Source organism: Scyliorhinus canicula, chromosome 1, assembly GCF_902713615.1.
Source record: "Scyliorhinus canicula chromosome 1, sScyCan1.1, whole genome shotgun sequence".
Taxonomy (NCBI): Eukaryota; Metazoa; Chordata; class Chondrichthyes; order Carcharhiniformes; family Scyliorhinidae; genus Scyliorhinus; species Scyliorhinus canicula.
The window spans coordinates 289,141,399-289,168,336 of record NC_052146.1 but is presented as its reverse complement, the minus strand read 5'-3'; positions in this window follow the sequence as shown (position 1 = coordinate 289,168,336).

Below are 26,938 nucleotides of genomic sequence, written 5' to 3'. Positions count from 1 at the left end.
AGCACTTTACACGGCCACCACCCATTGAAGTAATGTAGTCACTGTTGTAACATGGGAAATGCCACAGCCAATTTGCACACAGAACGCTCGCAGCAATGTACGCATGACTGTTGTCATCGTGAAGAGTTGATTCAGGGATAACGATCAGACAGGGCACTGGGAATAACTCCCCTGCTCTCCTTTGAAAAAGTACCATGGGAGAGCCCATGGGCCTCAGTTTAATATCCCATCAAAGCGCCAGTACAGCTCTCCCTCACCACAGGGCACAATCAGGGAGTAAGTAAGATGGATTTGGGAAAGGATTTCTTCTCTCAAAGTGTGGTGAAGCTTTAGAATTCTTTACTCCAGGAAGCTGAGCATTTTCAAGGCTGGGATCGATAGGCTTGTAATCGTTAGGGGAATAAAGGGTTTTGGACAGAATGCAGCCTACGTGAGTGATCGATCAGCCACGATCTTATTAAATGGCAGAGCAGGCTCGAAGGGCAGGAATGGCCCGCTCCTGTTCCTATTTCTTACGGTCTCACTATGGCACTGAGTGTTAATCACACCTCTGTGCTTAAGCCCTGGATGAAAATTTTATGTGGAGACGATGGCTCGGTTCCATGGCTGAAAAGCCAGCGGCAAACCCGCCTCCACTTAGCCAGGTTGCCTCACAGCGATTTAATGGCAGTCAGGCCTTTAATTGTTTCAGGGCAAGAGATCCCCTGCCACCCCCCCCCCCCCCCCTCCCCCCGGCACAGCTCTCCTAACCCCATGTGGGAGGAAGCCCCAGCTCCAAGAGCAGCCAGCCCATACAATGGCCGGCAGCTGTCCATGCATGGCTGAGATGACATGAGCCCCCACCCCCTGGGTTAGTTGGAGCTAGGCTGGCTGTCCCCAGTGTGGGGAGGGGGGGGGGGAGGTGCGATGCGGGGCTGGATTCATCAGGGCAGGAGATGGGGGGGAAACGGAGGCTCGGAGAAATTAGGGGGGGCAGCCCTCTGTTGGACATAGGGAAGAATGCCCCACCTTAACCTGGGAGCCTGGACTCTTGGCACCCCCCACCGTGGGTAAATTACCCGCTGCGGTGACACCAGGGTATTAAGTAGCCACTAATTGGTTACTTAAAGGCATCAATTGACCCAGAGACCAGCGGGACACCGAACGACTCCCTCGCCTCAGGTACATCGCAGTGGCAGTTGTTCTTGAAAATACAGAAAAATGTGTCATTTGAAACATGGAAGTCTGGCAATATCTGGTTTGAGAGGGTACAGGGAAAGATCCCACAAAAGGTTAATAGCAGCTGCAAAGAGCAGGGTTATAAAATGCAGATTCTTGCTCACAAGCAGGTTTCGCAGACACATAGGTTTTATGTGGTAAGCTAAAACAATGGCTCACACCTTCATGGAATGTAACTATCTCAGGAAGCATCTGAAAAAGCATGGATGAGAGTTTCAATTGCATTAAGTGACGAATGTTTAAAACAGGCAAGTCTTTCAAGTCATAACCAAGTTAAATTTTAGCATACAGCTAAAAGCAAAGTTTCACACCTTAATTGAAATAAACTCTCTTAGTAAACAGCTGGAAAGGATGGAAGATGCCCAGTTGAATTTGGTGTCAATTTTAAAGTGTAAAATTCTACGAACATCAAGACAATTAAAAGAAAATTGGAGACGACCTGTCTACGAGAAACATCATTTAAGTCAAAATCAAAGGCAAAGTTATGAGCTGGGGACAATTGGAAAATTAAACGATTCGGAATCACAGAAATAAAAGTTAACTATTGAAACCAAAGCATTTTTTAATCAGATCTGAGAGGAGACGATATGCCCAAAATGAATAATTAGTTGTAGTAAGATGTTTACATCAAAGATACTTTTAAACTATCAAAGTGAAACAAGCCCATTTACAATAAAGTCGTTAAAACTTAATAACTCTCAGAAAGAGAATATAAACCCAGGGAGCAGAAACAGAGGACAGAGGACAGGGCAGAGCAACAGCAACAGGAGAGAAGGGGAGGAGAACTCAGAGAGAGAGAGAGCTCGGTCATGGGAAAGACAAGGCAAGCAGCCGAGTTTAAACAGCTATACATCTAAGGAAGGCTAGAATTTAAACAGGAGTCAGAGTCAGCTTAGAGATAGCTAGCAGAGTTAGCTCTTATAGCTCAGTACATGGATCAACAAGACACAGCAACAGAGCTAACCAGCGAATACATCCCAAGAAGACCAGAATTTAAAGAAGATTGAGTGTCGTGGGCCTGAAGGTCCCTTCAACCAACCAGCAGCCAGAAGCAAGATCTTTTTTCCTTTCTGTAAAGAAAGTGTTTGCAGCTTTTAAAAGAAAAAATATAATAATAAAAATAACTTAACCTGAAAAAGTGGTTATTAGCTTACTTCACTTCCTTAATAACGCAGGACCCAGGACATCAATGCTATTAAGGGGTAAGTAGGTAAAATTCTTCGGTGAAGGTATGGGTTATACCAGGGGATAACTTGAAAAGATAGTTTGACCTGAATAGCACCCACAGAAGCCTGCATTAGAGTCAGGGAGTGAGAATCCCTGTTCACCATTTAGAATATCAACCTTTTTTTTGGTATAGGGGGAATTCTAAGAATAGTGGTGAGTTTTAACTTCACAGTGATTAGGAAATGGGCATGGCACCATCTTGGTGTTCAGTTTTTCACTTCCTCACCAACCCATCTCCAGCCCTGGAATGGAACTTGAAACAATTAATCAAACGCGAGGCATGATGCGACCATCAATTTACTCTGAGACACGAGTTGGAGTAAACTGTGGCTTTAATCGGCTTACAACTGAGCCTGCCTGCGACTGCACGATACTGAGGGCGGTCTCGCAGGACCACAGCACTTATACTCCCTAAAGGGGGCGGAGCCTAGGGAAGAGCACTGTACATGCTCCTCATCTCCCCCTGGGGGCAGAGCCACACAGTGGCTCACAGATGGGGCCCACAGGGACAACAGTAAGGTACAGTGTGAATTACCAGTTACACATTCACCACAAGGCATGCCATCCAGTCCTTTAACTGTGCAGACCTCAGGTTACCTCTGTTAGTATGTCCCTCTGAGGTAAATCGGTCAAGTTTCTTGAACTAACTGAGTGCCTTTCTAAGCCCATTGTATCATCCACATGGAGGGAGATCAAACCTGAGCTCAGTACCCGACAGTCTGAGCAGTGAGCTGTATAGTGACAAAATGATGTCCTTTCCTTCCCACTGAATGACTGCACGAACACATCCCGACTCCCTGTTTGACTTATCATCAGATCCTGGACCTTCAGTGATCCTTGCATAACATCAGCTGCATCTTTTTTCTCTCTCAACCTCTTTCAATAATGTTTCTTGTGTATTCTGTAGTTGGCCAGGTCAACATGCACAGCACGACGATATTTATCTAATTTAAGTGACATTGTTGTCCCGTCCGCCGCCACCTTTTGCGCGTGATTGTATTCTTTCATTGTTTTAACCCTCAAACCAACTTTTTGTGTCACCTGCAAACCGACTGACTGGATTGCCAACAGCACTGTCAGATAAAAACCATGAAGGTGACACTTCAAAGCTATTTCATTGACTGTAAAACACTGCAATGTCCTGGAGGTGCAAGGGGTGTTTTATAAATGCAAGTCCTTTCCTTTATAGGCCCGTAACTTCCTCTCTGATCCTGGACATAAGTCGATTGACAACCCAGAAGTGCGGACACACGGACATGCACACTGGAAGAGGGCGGCATTTAAACTCTTTGTCCGGGTTTCTTTACCGCCTTGACTTCATGAGCTGCTTTGGACCGCCTGTATTAAAAATCCAGGGCAGCACTAACTTGGTCGACATGCCCTGATGTTAGGTAAGTTTTTACAATTATCTATTTGCGCTTTTTTTTTCTCGGTCCAGGATCATCGAGCAGAGGCAGGAGACATCGGGAATCATTTTTCCCCGTATGTTAATGTTATAGAACATAGAACAGTACAGCACAGAACAGGCCCTTCGGCCCTCAATGTTGTGCCGAGCCATGATCACCCTACTCAAACCCACGTATCCACCCTATACCCGTAACCCAACAACCCCCCCCCCCCCTTAACCTTACTTTTTATTAGGACACTACGGGCAATTTAGCATGGCCAATCCACCTAACCTGCACATCTTTGGACTGTGGGAGGAAACCGGAGCACCCGGAGGAAACCCACGCACACAGGGGGAGGACGTGCAGACTCCACACAGACAGTGACCCAGCCGGGAATCGAACCTGGGACCCTGGAGCTGTGAAGCATTTATGCTAACCACCATGCTACCCTGCTGCCCTGTATGTATTATTAGCATTTATAAGTATGTTTAAAATGCAGTTAAGGTGAATGGAATGTATTTTTTTTCAAACTTTCGTTTGTCAGGAGGCTGCTAATTCCATTAAAAAGGTACTTTAGTAAGTCACAAAGTGAAAGAAAGATTTTCTTAAACTTTGGTTTGTCATAATAATAATAATCCTTATTATTGTCACAAGTAGGCTTACATTAACACTGCAATGAAGTTACTGTGAAAAGCCCCCAGTCGCCACATTCCAGCGCCTGAATTCAGAATGTCAAATTCACCGAACTGGCACGTCTTCCGGGACTTCCCGGCGGAAACCGGAGCACCCGGAGGAAACCCACGCAGACACGGGGAGAACGTGCAGACTCTGCACATACAGTGATCGAAGCCAGAAATCGAACCCGGGTCCCTGGCGCTGTGAAGCAACAGTGCTACCCACTGTGCTACTGTGCCGCCCAAGGAACTATAATGGATAGAATGGGTTTTATAATTTATGTGATCTTCGGTGATCACTCGCTAACGAGTATGGTTGTCCAACTAAAATAGTCTGTGTTATTGGTCATGGGTCCTGTGCATTACTGTTGAGCCCGATCCGAGAGCCGTATCTTCAATCACTCACTTTGTTGGAGTTTCCAAAAGACATTCCTTTCTCAGGCTCCTTTTCCGTGCCTCCTCTTGCCGTCGGGAGTTCTTGAAGAATTGTGTCCCTTCAATCAGAAGATTCCTCCAAGTAGGCTTCTTCTGAGGTAGTGTCTCCCAGGCATTGACACCTATGTTCCATGGCTTCAGGTAAGCCTTTAAGGTGTCTTTGAAGAGCTTCCTTTTTCTTCCTCTTGTTCAGGATCCTTCCTTGACCTGGGTGAAGAAGATTTGCTTTGGCATTTGGGACTCTGATATCCTAAGCACATGGCTAGCCCAGCAGAGTTGGTTTTGGATGATCATGGCCTCGATACAGTGCCATTGACTCCTTCAAGGACACTAATGTTAGCATGCCTGTCCTCCCAGCTGATTCAGAGCTAAAGTACATTTGGATTTTGAAATGTATTTTAAGCTGTGTTGTTTAAGATTATCCCTGATGTAATTTTCATCCTTATAAGCCTCAGTGATTACTTCAAATGCTTTAACAAAGTTTAATGCTTTACTTGATGTATGCAAGCTTCCTGCAAGCTAATGTGAATTATCTCTCTGACAGGTATCGCAGAATGCAGGGCAAATTCAAAATCTGTAGTCATGCTTCACCTCCACTGGAGCGTCACATTTATAGCTTGGCTTCTTAAAATCCTTGAACTTCTTTTGCAGAAGGCTATTGCAGAAAATACAGAGGCTGGGGCTTGAGGGTGATTTAGAGATGTGGATCAGAAATTGGCTAGTTGAAAGAAGACAGAGAGTGGTAGTTGATGGGAAATGTTCAGAATGGAGTTCAGTTACGAGTGGCGTACCACAAGGATCTGTTCTGGGGCCGTTGCTGTTTGTCATTTTTATAAATGACCTAGAGGAGGGCGCAGAAGGATGGGTGAGTAAATTTGCAGACGACACTAAAGTCGGTGGAGTTGTAGACAGTGCGGAAGGATGTTGCAGGTTACAGAGGGACACAGATAAGCTGCAGAGCTGGGCTGAGAGGTGGCAAATGGAGTTTAATGTGGAGAAGTGTGAGGTGATTCACTTTGGAAAGAATAACAGGAATGCGGAATATTTGGCTAATGGTAAAATTCTTGGTAGTGTGGATGAGCAGAGGGATCTCGGTGTCCATGTACATAGATCCTTGAAAGTTGCCACCCAGGTTGATAGGGTTGTGAAGAAGGCCTATGATGTGTTGGCCTTTATTGGTAGAGGGATTGAGTTCCGGAACCATGAGGTCATGTTGCAGTTGTACAAAACTCTAGTACGGCCGCATTTGGAGTATTGCGTACAGTTCTGGTCGCCTCATTATAGGAAGGACGTGGAAGCTTTGGAACGGGTGCAGAGGAGATTTACCAGGATGTTGCCTGGTATGGAGGGAAAATCTTATGAGGAAAGGCTGATGGACTTGAGGTTGTTTTCGTTAGAGAGAAGAAGGTTAAGAGGTGACTTAATAGAGGCATACAAAATGATCAGAGGGTTAGATAGGGTGGACAGTGAGAGCCTTCTCCCGCGGATGGAGGTGGCTAGCACGAGGGGACATAGCCTTAAATTGAGGGGTAATAGATATAGGACAGAGGTCAGAGGTGGGTTTTTTACGCAAAGAGTGGTGAGGCCGTGGAATGCCCTACCTGCAACAGTAGTGAACTCGCCAACATTGAGGGCATTTAAAAATTTATTGGATAAGCATATGGATGATAAGGGCATAATGTAGGTTAGATGGCCTTTAGTTTTTTTCCATGTCGGTGCAACATCGAGGGCCGAAGGGCCTGTACTGCGCTGTATCGTTCTAAGTTCTATGTTCTTTGGGGGCTTCAGTGTAGGCACTGGGACCATGGGAGAAGTGTCAGGCTACACCTCCACCTGGTGAGGAAGCAAATCAATTCCCACCCCTAGGAGCGTACAGGCAAAGTACATCCCAAAATGATGTTAACGGAGAGATGTGCCAGGATACTGAACTTCAGCAGCTGCTGCTTTTGGACTTTGAGCTTGTAAAATTAACAATTGATATGTCTAAACCCTCTCTCCCTCCTCATCTCACTTCCTCCCTCCCCACCCACCCACCATTCCTCCCTTTCCTCCCCATTACAAATAAACGGTTGTGTTTCTGTGGAAAAATGCATTTTTTTGACTTATGTTTTAGTGAGAAAATATATTTTATTGCACAAAATTTGCAAAAGTTGAGGTTATTACACAAAATGTCATTGCTCAGCTGATAACTTTAACTGGTTTCAGAGTTTGGTATTTATAAAGTTATTTTAGTTAGTAAATGCTCTCCATTAAACTTTACAAGCGTCTACAAATGTCTTACTGAAACATCAAAACACAACATTTAATTATGAGATTATTATAAATGAATAAGATAACTGAAGCAAACAAGGCAGAAACATAACACGGGCAACACAGCGGCACACTGGTTAACACTGCTGCCTCACAACACCAGGGACCCGGGTTCAATTCGGACCTTGGGTCACTGCCTGTGGGGTGTTTACACATTTTCCCCGTGCCTGCATGGGTTTCCTCCGGGTGCTCCCACAGTCCAGAGATAAGCAGGTTAGGTGAATCGGCCATGCAAAATTGCTTCTTAGAGTCGAAAGGCTAGTTGGGACTACGGGGTTGGGGCGGGGGTGTGGGCCTGGGTAGGGTGCTCTTTTGGAGCATCGGTGCAGACCCAATGGGTTGAATGGCTGTCTTCTGTACTGCCGTGATTCTATGAACACAAATAAAAGCAGATGCTATAAGGACAGTGACACCAAAAAGCCCTGAGGCGCTTTTAAAATCTTATAATCTAAATTAAAACATGCAAACACTTTTAAGCATGTCACACACAACTAACATAATAATATAGAGCAGATTTAAATAGTTTCACAGATTTAAAACAAAATAACAAAATCTATGTTCACTTAATAATAATAATCACCTTTAATCATAAGAAGTAAAATTAAAAAAATAAAATTAACAATTACTACAGAAGGACGAATGACAACAGCGATGCCGGCCTTTATAAAAGAAAAAGCAAAAAAAAACTTTTAAAAACTTCTACATACCTTTAAAACATTCGTTAAACATGTTGCCTGTTGTCTTCAATATAAATCTGCAGTTTAAATGCCTGCCTTCAATGGGCGTCACTGTAGCTGCTGCGTTACAGGGGGACGTTGTTACATCAAAACTGCGCCGCGCTGGAGACTGCGCACTGGAGGCCCGAGGTTGCCGCTGAAGCAGGTAGGTCCGCGCACTTTCTGAGGATATATAAATGCCCAGTTTTCTATGTCTGGATGAGCGGACCATGGTTTTCCGCCGACAATCGGAGGTTGCAGATATAATCAATGTTACAGCACAGAATGAGGCCGTTTGGCCCATCGTGCCTGTGACAGAGTTTTAGTTGAGCTATCCAGTTAGTCCCGCGGCCATGGGGCTGGATTCTACGTTCCTGAGACTATGCTGACGTCGGGGCAGGAGTTGTGGACCTCCACCGCAGCAAAACTGACGCCGCACCTGCACCGATTCAGTGACCGCGGAGGGGCTAGCACCGGCGCCACGGGGAACACAATCGATTCCAATGAGAAACGGTGCGGAATCCACCAGGTCCGTGACTGACACTCAGGAGGCTGACAAGCTGCAGCTGCACATACACATTACACTCCCCACACACACTCATCCCAGCCATCAAGATGCGCTGGAGTGCGCCCATCTCACTGATTTGTCGGCTGGGGACAGAGTGCACTTAGCAGGGGTGCCCTGTGGCCCTAAGATCACAGTGGGCAGTCAGCGGCGTGCGCAGCTGCATGGCTGCCTTGCAGGCCGCAGCAATGATGCTCCGTGCCCATCCATCCAGACCCCACAGCCCACCTCCTGGCCACCCCCTTTCTACTCTCCCCTGGCTCTGGCAGAAGCCTCCCAGCCAGCGGCACGACTGTCAGCAAACTATGGTGATGTTGGACACTCTCCGTACCCCCTCCCTCAGCAGCCACGGAGTGTGTTTCACGATTTTTAAAAGCACAAGTGAACTTTGCCGTCGGGAATTCGGCCAGTAGAGGCGGAGAGTTGCTAAGGCCCCGGGTCCGGCCCACTAATGATATGCCAACGATGTTTACTGTATGTGCATTCTGGAATGCACTGACGCCGCTGTCGAGGCACTAGAGAATTGCAATTTGTCGTGAAACTGACGCCCGCCACGATTTCGCCGTTAAAACCGAATGTCCGCCTAAACCCGTTTTTTTATTCCGTCGCCGGCCAACGGAGAACCCCGTCCATGATCTTTCCCAATGAGCCTTATTTTCTTCCCTTCCCAAATAGTTCTTCAATTCTCCTTTGGAATGTTACCATCGTGTCCGCTTCACCCTGCTTTCAGACAGTGCCTCCCAGATCCCGTGCGACCCGCTGTGTAAAACACGATTTCCTCAGGTCATTTCGGGTTCTGCTGCTAATCAAATCAGTACCCCTTTGGTTGCCAACCCTTATTCTTTCTTATTTGCTCTATCGAAATGATTAATGATTTTGAACGCCTCTCTCAAATAACCTCTCAGCTCTCTCCTCTGTAAAGGAGAACAGCCTTGGCTTCTCCACTCTCTCCACAGAAGGAAATCCTTGACCCCTAGTGCCATCCTAGTAAATCTCCTCTGCGCCCTCCTCAAAACCTTGGCATTCTTCCGAAAGTGCGATATTCTGAATTGAACACAAGATTTTCCAGCTGAGGCCAGACCAATGTTTCATTAAAGGTTTAGCATAACTTCCCTGATGTATTCCACTACTAATAAAGCCAAGGACCGATTAGATTTTGTTTTTTCTTCAAACCCGCCTTTTCTACTTGAGCTGCAGCCTTAAAAGATTTATGGACCTTTACCTCAGATATCTCATTTTCTGCACTCTCTTTAAGATGGCTCCGTTTTGCATCCCCTCCCCCACCTTTATCACTCCCAGCAATATTTCATATCATTTCACACTTCTCTGTGTGAATTCTGATCTTGCGCATGTCTGACGAATTCCCCGATTAGCCTATGTATGTTCTCCTGTGTTCTGTTATGAACCCTCCTCATTATTTACTGCGTTGTCACCTGCAAACATCAAAATTATGCCTTGTTTGCTCAGGTCCAGGTCATTAACGCAGTGGCCCGACACCCATTCAATCCATGTTCCCTTTTCCCTTTCTTTTCTGGCATTTTCCTCACGTTTGCCCTGTCTGCATTTTGTCTTTGTTTGTGGATGTAAACTGCTGAAGCAATAAAGTTTGTTGGGTATTTTGCTGACTAGGATTACAATAATTATGCAGGAGGTTGAGAATGTTGCAGCTCATTAATCTGCAATGATTACTTACACAATAGCCTCCTGTACTGAAAATGATTATTATAGAAATGTCAGGTAATTGTCCCAGCAGTGATATGCTGAGAACTCACCAATTCGAATTTTTTGTTCAAAGCTAAAGCCCAGTTTATGAAATGACTTCATCTCAACATGTTATTGCTCAGACACGAATGATGGATGAGGGTTTTGTTTTGTTTTTGTCAGACCTGATGCCTGATTTAGCGCAAAGGGTACGTTAAATATCCCGCTCATGTAAAGGCCCCACTGCTGATGCGCATTGCGACGAGCGCCCAAAGAGGCTGTCCCAAGAACTTCCCAAAATCGACCTCACATGAATCATCAGAAACCAGTTGCCAGGGCCTGTTGCACTTTCACAGGCAGATCACCACTCCCCACTGAGCCAACTTGGCCCATCAGATAAGTCCTGGGTGGCAAGAGGTGAATGGCCCAGAGTTCCTCTCAATGTGGCTCCAATTGATGGCAAGTTAAATAAAATCTACTTGCTACATATTCCAATTGATGGACAAAATTTACTCACTACAATGTTCCAGTAATCTCTTTAACAGGTATCGTGGGCAGCACGGTAGCATGGTGGTTAGCATAAATGCTTCACAGCTCCAGGGTCCCAGGTTCGATTCCCGGCGGGGTCACTGTCTGTGCGGAGTCTGCACGTCCTCCCCGTGTGTGCGTGGGTTTCCTCCGGGTGCTCCGGTTTCCTCCCACAGTCCAAAGATGTGCGGGTTAGGTGGATTGGCCATACTAAATTGCCCGTAGTGTCCTAAAAAGTAAGGTTAAGGGGGGGGTTGTTGGGTTACGGGTATAGGGTTGATACGTGGGTTTGAGTAGGGTGATCATGGTTCGGCACAACATCAAGGGCCTGTTCTGTGCTGTACTGTTCTATGTTCTATGATTCACCCTCCGCCCATTTCCCCCGTGGCCCACGGCAACTGCTCCAACCAGGATTGCCCAAAGGCCACTGTGTCTGACATGGATGTCTTCGTTTGGGCCTGTAGAAGTGGAGCCAATGCCAATGACTCATGCCAAATATGTTGATCAAATTTGAGGACCAATTTCTACCAATTCCCAACATCCCGGTTAGGGCGGGCACTTGTCTTCGGAGTCCCAAATCGCAGTTCACGCAGCGGGATTTCCTGTTCCGATTGTCTCTGTCCCATGTCAATGACGGAACAGGAATTCCAGCATTGAACATCAGGAATACCATTTGAATGTACTTAAATATCATCGTCAGGCCTTTCTACCTGATTGTTCAGCACAATTAGAATGTCCATTCACATGACTGCGAGGTCCCCTATACTGGGCGAGCAGAATCCTCTGGAGACTTGCAGGTGCATACATTTCCCAAGGGCAGACGGTCAAGCCCAGGCAATACCCTGGCACTGCCCCAGGTACTGTCCCGGCAATGCTCCATAACTGCACCTGGTGTTGCCTCCTGGCACTGCCCTGGGCACTGCCTTGGCACCATCCCTGGCACTGTCCCTGGGCACTTCCCCTGGGCACTTCCCCTGGCTGCCCCAGCACCGCCCTCAGCACTGCCAGCTGACACTGTCCTCTGGCACTGCGCTTGGCACCACCACCTGGCACTGCGCAGTGCCGGGGCAGTGTCAGAGAGTGTTCCTTGGGGGGGAAGTGTTGTGTGGGTGGGTGTTCCATGATGGGATGGGTGGTGGTGGTGGGGGGGGGGGGGGTTGTCATTGATGGGAGTGCTTCCCTCTGGGGGGGGGGGGGGGGGGGTGCCAAGGTTTCCATTTTTAGTTTTTGTTAATAGGCACCCCAATCGTTTACAGATTAAGCTGCTGGTGGGGCATCATGGGACCCGCCCCTTAACATTTTTCTTCTAAGTGCCTCAAAACATGGAGGAGGAAGCTGCCCTTGGGGCCAGCAGCGTCCACGCCATTTTCCTGCTCGCTGTGCCACTCTGCAGAAAAATGAGAAAATTCTGGCCTTGGACCCCTTTGTAGCTCTACCAAAAGCCAGAACTTGCAACTACCTCGACTCTATCCAAACTGCCAGAGTAAAGGGGTCCGTCGATAACACCGATAAATCCCAGGCGGAATTCTACGCTCCCGGGAAAAATCGGGAAGGCCGTCGTGAGCTCGGCCGAGTTTCACGACAGCCTCGGAGGCCGCTCCTCTCACCGTATTCACCCCCACCCGGGGGGGCTAGGAGCGGCGCTCCGTTATTCTTGGCGGCCGGGCCTTGACGCTTGCGTCAAGGCGATGCGCCGAGAATGACGCGACGGCGGCGCCTATATGACGTCATGCGCAGGCTGGCCGGCTCCAATCCGCGCATACGTGGCTGACGTCACAACGGCTGACGGCTCAAACCCGCGCATGCGCGGTTGCCGTCTTCCCCTCTGCTGCCCCCCAAGACGTGGCGGCTTGATCTTGCGGGGCGGCGGAGGGGAAAGAGTGCGTCGCTTTGAGACGCTGGCCCGACGATCAGTGGGCACCGATCGCGGGCCAGTCCCCTCCCGAGCACGGCCGTGGTGCTCACTCCCCTCTCCGCCCCCCACAAGCTTCAAACGGGCCTTTGGCGCCCAGGTTCACGACGGCAGCGACCAGGTGTGGTTGCTGCTATCGTGAAACTGTCGCGAACGGCAGGCTGCTCGGCTCATCCGGGTCAGAGAATCGCCGGTCGCCATGAAAAATGGCCAGTGGCGATTCTTCCGAGCAGGGGATGGGAGAATAGCGGGGGGCGCTAGGGGGGCGTTAAATTAGTTGCCCGGCCCTCCTGCGATTCTCCCACCCGGCGTGGGGAGCGGAGAATCGCGCCCCCCATTTCCCTTCCCTTCCCTACTATCGTCACATAATATATATCCAACATCTTGTACACCATCTTACTGTATATAGATTAAAGCACACACACACCCACACACACAGATGCACTCACAGATATACACACACATACATAGACGTACACACCCACATACCCACACATATACACACACAAACACTCACACAGATACACACACACCCACAGACACTCACACGTACATACACAACACACACATACCACACAGACTCATACAGATATATATGCACACACACACACACACAGATGCACACACCCGCACACACCCACTGCACACAGATACACACCCACACACACAGATACACAAACCCACTTCACACAGATGGATACACACCCACACCACGCAGGTATACACACACACACAGATAGGCACACAGACACACTCACACCCACACCACACAATACACACACACACAGATGTGCACACACTGACACTCACACATATATACACACGCATACAGAAACACACACACAGATAGTCACACACAAACACACAGATACACAAAGACACACACAGATACACACACTCACACAGATATATACACACACATAGATATGCACTCACACACATATATACGCACACACACAGCTATACACACTCGCACAGATATACACACACTGCCACAGATCTACACACACCTACACAGATATAAACACACACACATATTGATACGCACACACACTCAGACACACTTACACATAGATACATACACACACAAAATACACATGCACAAAGATACACACACACACTCACACATAGATACACATATGGACACAAAGATACACACACAGGTGCACACACAACATAGATACCCATACATTCACACAAAGATACACACATATACACTCACACATACAGATAAACACACACACACACATACAGATAAACACACTCACACACACACATACACACACATTCATACGCACACACACCCTCGCTCACACATACACAAATACACATACACATACATACAAACACAAACACACACACAGACTGACACACACACCCCAATATCCTGTATTAAATATCCCCAACACACACACACGCACACAGACTTACACACACACACACACACTCGCTTACTCACTCACTGTCATACACACACCCCCCACACACACATGCACACACAGATAAGCAAAACAACTACATACATATTTAAAGGTCACTCAGTTATGAATGTTGAAGAATAATAGAGGGAATCATGGGATTTGATTCCCAGCAACAGTATAAATCCCAGATTACTATTTAATAAAAATGGATTAGTTTACCCTGACATATTACAAAGTTGGATGTTTGTTATATTGGGCATGATCAAGCAGCCTCGATGACATCACAAGGCTGTTAAATCTCGCAAGAAGCCACTCGTAGATTTGTGACAATCGGAACGCACCACGAGATCTAACAAGATCTCGCGAGATGTCGTGATCTGGATCTTGCCCTCGCTGGGCGAGATCCATATACATATTTGAATGAGCCATTATAGCAATTTAAATATGTCGACACCCGAGGTCCGGGAATGAATGCCCACACCTGGCTGACCTCGCCATGCTGTTGTTTAGCACTGGTCCACACAAACACTGACCAGGTGTATTGGCACCTGCGGGTCTCCCAGGCCATTGGAGAACTCTGGGTAGTCAGGGAAAGAGCATGGTTGCACCCTGGCTCTCCCTCTGGCACCCAAGCACTTTTGCACTGCCACGCTGGCACCTTGGTACTGTCACCCTGGCATTGCCAAGGTGCCTGGGTGGCACTTGCAGGCTGGTGGGGACACTGCAGGGTGCCCGGGCACTGCCCAAAGGCTGGGGCCTGAGTGGGGCCATTCCCATGAAAGGGACAATGAGGGGGGATATGAAGGCTGAGGGGTTGAAGGGCGGGTATGAAGGAGCCTTACAAAGGTTGGGGGGGGGGGGGTTGAATGGTGGGGGTCCTGAAAACAGGGGTACCCAAAAGGAAGGGTGGGTAGGCCTGAAAATGTGGAGCCCCTCAGTGACCCTATAGCGGGGTGTCCTCAGTTGGGGGGTGTGGGGTAATGCCCATGTATGTGGGGTGGTTATTTTGCCTGTGGGTGGCCGTGTGGGGGCCCACAATCTTTCAATATGGCAGCACAGTCTCTGCGAAACCGATAGCGCCGGCGGGTTCAGCTCCCCATTGCTGAAAAAACCTCTAAGGGTGCGATCTACCTGAATGGGGAAAGAGCCCCGTAGCGCAAGAATAGCCAGGTGCATTCCGGTGCTCGGAGAGCCGGGAGCCATCCCGCTATCTGGTGCCCATGTGGGTAGATCAGGGGGTCTCAGTGTGGTCCTCCAGACGAAGCTGCATTTAGCCCCGTTTTCTGCTATGAGCAGCTCCGCTCGCTGGAACTCCTCAGTGCAGCGAGATCAGGCACCATTTTAAATGGCGTCCCAATCTCTTGGGTCCCTGCGCAACACCCGAACTCCCCCCAATCCCAACTCACCATAAGTGGGTCCCCCCGCACCATCCCACCTGAAACCCGATCACCGCCATGTAAAAACTGCTAACTCAGTACTTTGGCAGTGCCAGCTGGGTACGCAGGTGGCACTGCCAGGGTGTCAAGCTGGCACTGCCAGTTTTCCAGTCTGGCAGGATCATGGTGCCCAGATGGCATCAGCAGGGCTAGGGTAGCACCCTGCACAAAGGGCATGCTCCTTGGGCCTTGAATGCCCTGGGAGACCCCCAAGATTGCCAGAGACTAGATTTGCCAGAAAGTGATCCCAACAACAATGGGAGGGATTCACATTGCCACATCTTGAGAGATCATATTAGCTCACGCGAGACATAACGAGCCGAGTAGATCCTGGAAGTGGGATCTCCCGATGTCGACAGTGATGATGCGTCGCGCTGCTTTTCAGGCGCAACGCAGTAGGTCCTGCTCTAAGTGTGGGCTACAGCAGGGAGAAACCCGCCCATGGCTTAGAAAAAATGACTAAAGTGTGGGTAAATCCCAGTGTGAAACCCACCAAAAAAGCTGGCAAGAATCACCCCACCAAATCCATCCAAAATGCGACTTGGAAATGTTTTGGTTAAATCGTGCCCGTTGAGTGCCCCTCCAGTTTTAGGATAGAAATCATCGAACTGACAGTGAGCATTGTCAAACGTGACTTTCTAGTTAGCAATATCTAGTTTAATGAATGACAGTGAGTAGTGACCAAGTTAACTGAAGGCCTTCTACTTATGCGCTGTCCTCCTTCAGTTCACACGTTCACATATGGGCATTATGGGCAGCACGGTAGCATTGTGGATAGCACAATCGCTTCACAGCTCCAGGGTCCCAGGTTCGATTCCGGCTTGGGTCACTGTCTGTGAGGAGTCTGCACATCCTCCCCGTGTGTGCGTGGGTTTCCTCCGGGTGCTCCGGTTTCCTCCCACAGTCCAAAGATGTGCAAGTTAGGTGGATTGGACATGATAAATTGCCCTTAGTGTCCAAAATTGCCCTTGGTGTTGGGTGGGGTTGCTGGGTTGTGGGGATAGGGTGGAGGTGTTAACCTTGGGTAGGGTGCTCTTTCCAGGAGCCGGTGCAGACTCGATGGGCCGAGTGGCCTCCTTCTGCACTGTAAATTCTATGTAAAAGAAAAAACATCCTTTAGGGATGAGGAATATCGCACTGACATGGAATCCCTTTTTTCGGCCTGTACCTAGAATCACAGAAAAATTACAGGACAGAAGGAGGCCATTCGGCCCATCTTGTCCATGCCAGACCTAGGACACCCAGGTGCCCTTCCTAATCCCAGACGTCAGCACCCAGCCCATAGCCCTGTTGATTAGAGCACCTGAGATGCAGATCCAGGTACCTTTTAAAAGACTTTAGGGTCTCTGCCTCCACCACCAACTCAGGCAGCCAATTGCAGACTCCCACTACCCTCTGTGTAAAAAGGCTTTTCCTCATGCCCCCTCTGCACCTTCTGCCGCTTATCTCTATCTATGTCCCCTGGTTCTAGAATTCTCCACCAAGGGAAATAATTTAATCCTGTCCACCCTATCTATTCCCCTCATAATTTTGTACACCTCAATTAAGTCACCCCAATCTATCCAATCTCTCTTCATTGCTCCACTTTTCTAGCCCTGGCAATATTCTTGTAAACATCCTCTGCACTCTCTCCAGAGCAATAACATCCTTCCTGTAATATGGTGACCAGAACTGCACACAATACTCCAGTTCCGGCCTCACCAGTATTTTATACACCTGGAAGAATATTAATTATAAAAATATTCAAACCTTTTGATTTGGGTCCAATTGTTAAAGAAGAACAGCTTGGGAAGGTGAAGTTGGACACCGAGGAGTCTGACATCAGTTGGAACTGTATCAGTCGCCTTCGACTGAACTAAATCTCAGGCGGGCTGTCAGCAAATGCATTCCTGCCTCCTTCGTGGCCCTGGTTGTTCCATCCTGGCTACCTCCGCCTGTGGTCCTGGCCTGTTGGCACATTGTCAGCATGTTATCAGTGAGATGCAGGCAGTAGGAATGACTTTGGAAGTTAGTGCACATCTATAGTGCTGGAAAACATGCCATGGATTTTTAATTACAAACTCCCCCAATAATATTTGTTCTCTTCTAACTGTAGCTAACACTTTGAATGGACTCACAGTAGGAAATTAGTGCCATTAATGCGTATCTCCCTGTTAATGCGTGATTAAGAGGACAGGTTAGTCTCACTGCGACTCTCACTAACGCCAGCCTGCTTTACGATCGTTATTTCACAGGTAATTTCTTTACAATGACACAACCTCTGCAGATATGATTCGGCCTCCTGATGTAATCCGTGAATGACATCTTGCAGCCAGCATGTCCTAATAATGATAATTTTAGTGTCACAAGTAGGCTTACATTAACACTGCAATGAAGTTACTGTGAAAGTCCCCTAGTCACCACATTCCGGCGCCTGTTCAGGTACAAAGAGGGAGAATTCAGAATGTCCAATTCACTTAACAGCACGTCTTTCGGGACTTGTGGGAGGAAATCGGGGCACCCGGAGGAAACCCACACAGACACGGGGAGAACATGCAGATTCCGCACAGACAGTGACCCAAGCCGGGAATCAAACCTCGGACCCTGGAGCTGTGAAGCAACAATGCTAACCACTGTGCTAACGCGCCGCCCTAATGAGACACACAAACAAAGTGCCAGATGGTGAAATATTAACAATAAAAATAATTTTCTGCAATGGGTTAAGTGCCCAAAACTGTGAACAATGTCTGGAGCTAGTCATATGGACACTCTTACAGACACCCAATCATAACCATCGTATTCATGCTCCAGTTTAAATGCCATTCAGGCAAAGATTATTCATCACTGCTCTAAGAAATGCAAAGCCCCACTGTTAATAGTTAGCTTGTCCCATTGTTCCAAATCCACATTAGCAGCCTGTACTAAAGGTGAAATCTCCACAAGGGATTTATCGTAAGGTTTAGGATCAGGTGTAGACCATTCAGCCCATCCAGCCTGCTCCACCATTCAGTGGGATCACACTTGATCTGGTTGTGACCTTTATTCCACTTTCCTGTCTGCCCCCCCCCCCCACAACCCGTGACTCTCCTGTCAATCAAAAATCTCTAACTCAGCCTGAAATATATCCAAAGTCCAACCTGCACTGCTCTCTGTGAAAGAGAATTATAAAGACCCCTGAGAGAAGGCAGTTTTCCTCAACTCCGTCTTAATTGGCAGACACTTTATTTCGAAGCTGTGCCCACGTTCGAGACGAGGGGTAACATTCTTCCAGCAGGCAGCCTGTCAATCTCTCTCAGGATAATGTGTTTCAATAAGATTGCCTCTCATTCTGCTAAACTCCAACGAGTACAGGCCCAAACTGTTCACCCTTTCTTCATACGTCAGCCCCAAACTCCCAGCCGTTAGCATGGCGGACCTCCTCGGAACCGACGCAAATATACCGGGAACCTAAGAACAGGAGGAGGCCATTCAGTCCTTCGAGTCTGTTCTGCCATTCAATTTGATCATGGCAGAGTGATCTTAATTAATTTAAATGCTTCTTAGTTCCTTCTACACGCCTTTGTCTCATGACCCTTAATACCCAAACTAAAATCTAGAGGTCACAGTTTTGAAATATTCAATTGACTCCCAACCTCAACAGCATTTGAGCTGAGGCTTCTGCTCCCCTTTATGTGAAGAAGTGCTTCCTGATATCACTCCTGCATGGTCAAGCGCTGATTTCGAGCTTGGCCAGGATTTTCCAGCATTTGGGATTTTCTGTTCCCATTGGCAACATGCCGATGCACACTGGTTTCCCGGCGGCATGGGTTGGCTTCAACGGGAAATCCAATTGACAAGCGGCGGGGCCTAGAGAATCCCGCTACCAGCCAATGATGCGCTGCTGAGAAAGATGTGGCTGGGGGACGGGAGAATCCAACCTTTTATCACCCTCGCCCTGGACTCACCCACCTGAGGAAATGGTTTCTTCTGCCTACCCCTTTGATCATCTTAACCACTTCCATTAGATCATCCCTTAAACTTCTATATTCAAGGAAGTACAAGTCTAGTTCACGCAAGCCATCCTCATAATTTAACTCTTTTAGTCCAGGTAGCTCCCTGGTGAATCTGCGCAACACCGAACACAATACTCGAAACGTGGTCTAATCAGATGCTCTGAAGAGTTGTAACACACAGGCTTGTCCAACACGCAGCCTGCAGGCCACATAATAATAATCTTTATTAGTGTCACAAGTAGGCTTACGTTGACACTGCAATGAAGTTACTGTGAAAATCCCCCAGACGCCACATTCCGGCGCCTGTTCGGGTACACAGAGGGAGATTTCAGACTGTCCAATCCACCCAGCAGGCACGTCTTTCGGGACTTGTGGGAGGAAACCGGAGCAGCCGGAGGAAACCCACGCAGACACGGGGAGAACATGCAGACTCCACACAGACAGTGACCCAAGCCGGGAATCGAACCTAGGACCCTGCGCTATGAAGCAGGAGTGATAACCACTGTGCTACCGTGCCTCCCATGATTGTAGGAACATGCAGCGCATGATGGTCCTCTTTGGCCCCCGGAGCTGGTCAAGCAGGTAAGGTGGAATGGAAGATTCTGCTCCTCCAATCGCAGGTCGGTTCTCTCCCACTGATCAGCTCACCACCCCATAGCACTTCTTCAAAGAACTCCAACAAATTGGTTAAACATGATTTCCCTTTCACAAAACCATGTTGACTCGGCCTGATTACCTTGAATTTATCTAAGCGGAATGTTTTAACCTCTTTGAAAATGGCTTCGAGCATTTATCCCTACGAGTGATGTTAGGGTAACTGGCCTATAGTTTCCTGCTATCTGTCTCCCTCCCTCTTCTGAATAAAGGGGTTATATTTGCTATTTTCCAATCTAATGGAGCCTTCCCCGAACCTAGTACGTTATGGAAAATCAAAAGCAACTCATTAACCAGCTGACTAGCCATTTCTTTTAAGACCCCAGGATGAAATCCATCAGGACCCGGAGACTTGTCAACCCACAGCTCCATCAATTTGCCCACTACCACTTCTCTGATGATTGATATTTACTCGAGTTCCTCCTCCCTTCTATTTTTCAATTTACAGCTATTTCTGGGATGTTACATGTAATAATAACCTTTTATAGTCACAAGTATGAAGTTACTGTGAAAAGCCCCTAGTCGCCACGTTCCGGTGCCTGTTCGGGTAAGCTGGTGTGGGAATTGAACCCGCACTGCTAGCCTTGTTCTGCATCACAAACTAGCTGTCTAGCCTACTGAGCTAAACCAGCTATTTTTAATGTATCTTCTATGGTGAAGACCAATGCAGAATACATATTCAATTCATTCACCATCTCTTTATTTTCTGTTATCAATTCCCCATATTCACTTTCTATAAGACCAATGGTAACTTTGTTAACTCTCTTTTTGAAGTATTTGTAGAAACTCTGACTATCTGTTTTTATATTTCTCGCTAGCTTTCGCTTGTACTCTTATTTTTTCCCGCCTTATTAATCTTTTATTACATTTTTACTGCTTTTTATATCCTTTCAGTCTTCTCACTTGCCACAAACAACATCCTGGGGGTCACCATTGATCCCAAACTGAACTGGACGAGCTATATTAACACTGTGACTACCAGAGCAGGTCAAAGGCTAGGAATCCTATGGTGAGTAACTCACCTCCTGACAACCCCCCCCCCCCCCCCCCCCCCCCCCACTCCCCCCAGAGCCTGTCCACCATCTACAAGGGACAAGTCAGGAGTGTAATGGAATACTCTCCACTTACCTGTATGAGTGCAGCTCCAACAGCACCCAAGAAGCTCGACATCTGACAGGACAACGCAACTCGCTTGATTGCTTCCCCTTCCACAAACATTCAAACCCTCCACCACTGACGAACAGCGGCAGCCGTGTGTACCATCTGCAAGATGCACTGCAGGAACTCACCAAGATTCCTCAGATAACATCTTCCAAACCCACAACCACTACCATCCAGAAGGACAAGAGCAGCAGATACCTGGGAACGCCACCACCTGGAGGTTCCCCTCCAAGTCACTCACCACCCTGACTTGGAAATTTATCGGCCGTTCCTTCACTGTCACTGGGGCAACACCTGGAACTCCCTCCCTAACAGCATGGTGGGTGTATCTACACCTGAAGGACTGCAGCGGTTCAAGAAGGCAACTCACCACCACCTTCTATAGGGCAACTAGGGATGGGCAACAAATGCTGGCCTAACCAGCGACGCCAACATCCTATAAATTAATTTTTAAAAAGTCTTTGTGCAACGATATTCTTTTTCTTTAAGTTTGATACGGTCTTTAACTTTTTTAGTTAACCATGGGTGGTGGGTCTTCCCCTTGGAATTTTTTTTTCTCCCTGGACTTTATCTATTCTATATATTCAGAAATATCTCCTTAAATGTCCAGCACAGCACCTGTATTGACCTATCTCTTAACCTAAATTGTGCTTCCATGACCTCATATTTGCCCTTATTTAAGTTTAAAACGCTAGTTTTAGACTCACTCTTCTCTCCCTCAACTTAATGTAAAAGTAAATCATATCTTGATCACTGCTACCTTGGGGCATGATCACCATGAGGTCATTAATGAATCCTATCTCAGTGGTCAATACCGTGCCTAGTCTAGCCTGATCTCTGGTTGGTGCTGAAAATATTGATCTAAGGGCAGCATGGTAGCACAGTGGTTAGCATTGTTGCTTCACAGTTCCAGGGTCCCAGGTTCGATTCCCGTGCTTGGGTCACCATTTGTGCGGAGTCTGCATGCTCTCCCCGTGTCTGCGTGGGTTTCCTCCAGGTGCTCCAGTTTCCTCCCACAAGTCCCGAAAGATGTGCTGTTGGGTAATTTGGACATTCTGAATTCTTACTCAATGAACCCGAAAAGGCGCCGGAATGTGGCGACTAGGGGATTTTCACAGTAACTTCATTGCAGTGTTAATGTAAGCCTACTGTGACAATAAAGACTATTCAAATTAAAAGAAACAATCCTGAAAACATTTTATGAATTCCTCCTTGTGATGAACGGTATTAATAACTGCCGTAAACGGTACCTGACCTTTAATACCTTGCCCCTTTAAGAGGCTTGGAACCCTGGGGAACTCCGCCCCCAGGAAACGGTATATAGGATAAGGCTCCATGTGCTGAGCACACTTCTCTCGGATGCTGTTCAGTTCTCTGTAGATTAAAGCCTTTTGATTACCGACCTCGCTCTTGCGTCATAATTGAGGGTGCCTCACTCCTCGCGGCTACTTTTGGCAATCTGATTTTTCCAGTCTACATGTGGATGAAAATCCACCATGATGATTACCGTACCTTTCTGACAAGACCTTATTATTTCTTCTTTGAAATCCCACCTTACCATGTGGTTCCTGTGAGGGGACCTGTACATCACTCCTACAAGTGACTTCTTGCCTTCTTTTCTGTTCATCTCTACCCAAATTGGTTTCTTGAACTTAGGTCGGTCGTCCCTTTCATTTGTGCTAATATTGTCTTTAATGACCAGAGGCAGTCCTCCACTATTTTCTAGCTTCTTGTCCTTCCTAAATGTCAAATACACGTCAGTATTCAGGTCCTAATTTATGTCATCCTGCAGCCATGTCTCTGTAATGGTCATAAGATCATATTCATTAATCTGTATTTGCGGTATTGGTTCATCTGTTTTATTTTGAATGCTACATGCATTCAGATACAGAGCACTAAGTTTTATCCTTTTATAACTTTTGTAACCTCTCGCCTTATCTGCTGATTTACTCTAAGATTTGCACTGTCCGTCGTTTGATTTTATAGTCTGTTTGTCATTTCCCACATTAATACCTTCCTCTCTTGCCTTGTCTCTAATCTTTGATTTACCTCATCTTCCCAAATTTGATTCCTTGCCCTTACCGTTTAAGTTAAAAACCTCTCTACCTCCCTAGTTAAAGGCTCTTAAGAACACCAGTCCAAGTACGCTTCAGATTTAGACCTGCTTCTTAATTTGGTGCCATAACTCTTCATACTAACTATGGGGAGCCTCTTTCCTTAACCTGCTTATGTTGTTGGCAGCTACACGGACCACAACAACTGGATCGCTCCCCTTTCAATCCACATTCCTCACCAGCTCTGAGCAGATGTACCGAACGCCGGCACTGGGCTGGCAACACAACTTTCTGGACTCTCATACTTTGCTGACGAGAACACGGTAGCACAGTGGTTAACTCCGTTGCTTGACAGCACCAGGGTCCAGGGTTCGAATCCCGGCTTGGGTCACGTTACTGTCTATGCAGAGTCTGCGCGTTCTTCTCATGTCTGCGTGGGTTTCCTCCGGGTGCTCCGGTTTCCTCCCACAGTCGCAAGATGCGCGGGTTAGATGGATTGGCTATACTAAATGGCCTTTAGTGTCCAAAAGTTAGGTTGGGTTGCGGGGATGGGGTGGAGGCATGGGCTTAAATATGGTCCTCTTTCAGGGGCCGGTGCAGACTCAATGGGTCGAATGGCCTCCGTCTGCACTGTAAATTCTCTGACTCTCTCATTTCTACAGTATCAAACCCCTCTTAATGTACTGTCCCCTACTGACACTACATTTGCGTTTTCCCCTACCGCTTGAACGGCTTCCCGCACCATGATACCATGGCCTGTCTACTCATGTACCTTGCAAACCTTGCTTTTGTGCAAACCCCTCAAACCTGTTTGAGGAGTCTGAGACTCCTCCACTACTGTCTGCTCTTTCCCTTTACTTGCCTCACTCACAGTCACATCTTCCTGTCCCTCACCGTTGACTGAAACAGGCGGCCCTATTCCAAGAGGTGTGACCATCTTCTGGAACAAAGTGTCCAGGTATTCCTTTAATCCGCTTATGTTGCACAATGTCTGGAATTCAGCTTCCAGATCAATAATCCTGATCCGGAATTCCTCTTGCGGCTTACACTCTCTGCTAACTCGCTTATCCTGGATTGCCTCGACGTCCAAAAGCTCCCGTATCCCACAGCTGCTCAGCTCCCAACTGCCGCTGCTCAGCCCCCATACAGGGAGGCTACACTGAAATTTCAGAACAGGATTTTGGGGGAGTATCCACTGTTGGAGGCGCTGACTTTTGTTAAAACCAGACCCCCATTTTCCTTCTCAGGTCAAAGCCTCCAAGAGGGACAGGAGCATTAACCCTTCAGCAAACCTCCCCTCTCACAACCTAATAAGGTCAACTGGCCATTCAGCTCATTGTTGTTCATGGGATCTTCCTGTGTGCAAATCAATTGCTACATTCTCTGCAGAAATAGAAATGACTACGCTTCAGAGGTGACTGATTGGATGTGAAACTTTCTGAGATCATCCTCTGCACTTAAGTAGCATTTTCTGTTTCTATCTCAGTTGACTTCTCCTGTTGCCTTATTTTCCCCGGTGTGGTTCTGGTAGTTTTGAAGTTATTTCTTTTGATATGTAGCTGGGGAAAGAGCAGATTTTCTGAAGGTAGAAAATCTTTAAGTGGGAATAGAACTCTGATTATAGAGTGGTGGTAACTACTTTGATCTAGAGAGTGGTGACAGACCTCCAGGCAACAGCCTGTGCTGTCTACCATCAATCCAGTGGCAGCAACCACTGACCCTCATCAACCTGCCAACTGCTGGGCCATTGGAACCTGTGCCTCCATCCAGGTTAACTCACTGTACCTGCCTTCTTCCAGGTCCACTCCGCCCCATCCCTGTAACCTAACCTGTACATCCCTGGCCAACCCCCTAATCTGCACATCCTTGGACTGTGGGAGGAAACCGGAGCACCCGGAGGAAACCCACGCAGATATTGGGAGAAAGTGCAAACTCCACACAGACATTCACCCCAGGCTGGAATTGAACCTGGGACCCTGGTGCTGTGAGGCAGCAGTGCTAACCACCGCACCACCTTGCTTGGAACATTTCCAAATTTAAAGGTTGGGGAAAATATGGCACTATTTATAAAGTGGGAAATCAGAATATTAAAAAAACACCTTTCTGCTAATGCGCGGGAAATGTGTGGGGAAACCGGGGCAGTTGAAATCAGTAACAGAAGGGTGTGTAACGCGATGCCAAAAGGAGCAATTCAGGCAAATAGCTTTGGGACAGCTAAGGGGAAGTTAGATCAAGATAGAAGGGATTTGAATAATAATAGTTTTTATTCGTGTCACATTAACTTAGGCTTACATTAACACTGCAATGAAGCACTGTGAAAATCCCCTAGTCGCCATGCTCTGGTGCCTGTTCGGGTACATCGAGGGAGAATTCAGAGGCTAGGATTCTTTAAAATCGCGGCTAAGTGTTGACGCCGATGTAAACACTGGAGAGTTTCCCGCCGACGCCCTTCTGGCTCAGCGATTCCGTGGTCCACAGGGGGCCAGCACGGTGCAGGGGTGCTGCATGCGCGCGGGTCTACGCATGCACGCGGTGATCGCTTCCACGCCGGCCCGCGCAACATGGCGGAGCCACACAGCGGTCCGGCGCGGAAGAAGGTAGCCCCCCCCCCGGATCGCACGCTCCCGCCGATCGGTGGCCTCCGATCACAGCCCTGGCCTTTGTGGAGGCCGCCCCCCTCCCTCCCGGGGTCTGATCCCCCCCCTCCCCCACCCCTACCAGGACAGCCACCGCAGCCACGGGACTGAGTTCCTGCTGAGCGGAACCAGGTTAGAACCATGCCAGCAGGAACTTGGCTGGTCGACCGCGGAGGATCGGCGCGGGGGCCTCTTTCAATGGCCCCCGACTGGCGCCAGGTCAACCACACGCGCACGGCTGGCGACGATTCTCCGGTCGCTGGAGAATCGCGTCCTGGCGTCGGACCGGCATCGCGGGCTGTCTCGGCGTCAATTCCGCGCTGGCTTGGAGAATCCCGGTCAGAATGCCCAAATTACCTACGTGTTTCGGATCCAGTGGGAGGAAACCAGAGGCAGCCGGAAGAAAACCACGTAGCCACGGGGAGAACGTGCAGATTCCGCACAGAGAGTGACCCAAGCCGGGAATCAAACCTGGGACCCTCGAGCTGTGAAGCAACTGTGCTAACCACTGTGCTACTGCGCTGATAGGGTTAAAAAAAGAGGAGTGAGACGTGGTTCATGCAGAGCACATGGAGCAGCTGGGCCAAATGGCTTCTTTCTGTTCTGCAATACTATTCGCTTACACCATGTGGATGCATTGTTGCTCGTTCTGGTGAGTGTGCTTTACACTCAATGGGCTGTTTTATTCCTTAGCTCTAGAGTCGCCAGTAATCTTTATGATACCACCACGAGGTTCAAGTTCAAGTTCAGATCAATGACTCAATACACCAGTTAGTAAGGTTCAATCAAACACATTTATTATTACACAGTAAATCGATACTCATGCAACTAATACTAATGGACTAAACTATTCCTACCACTATAAGCCAATACTTATCTTCGATAAGGGAACACACTGGATCAGGGAACACTGGCCTCTTGTTCTGTCCTT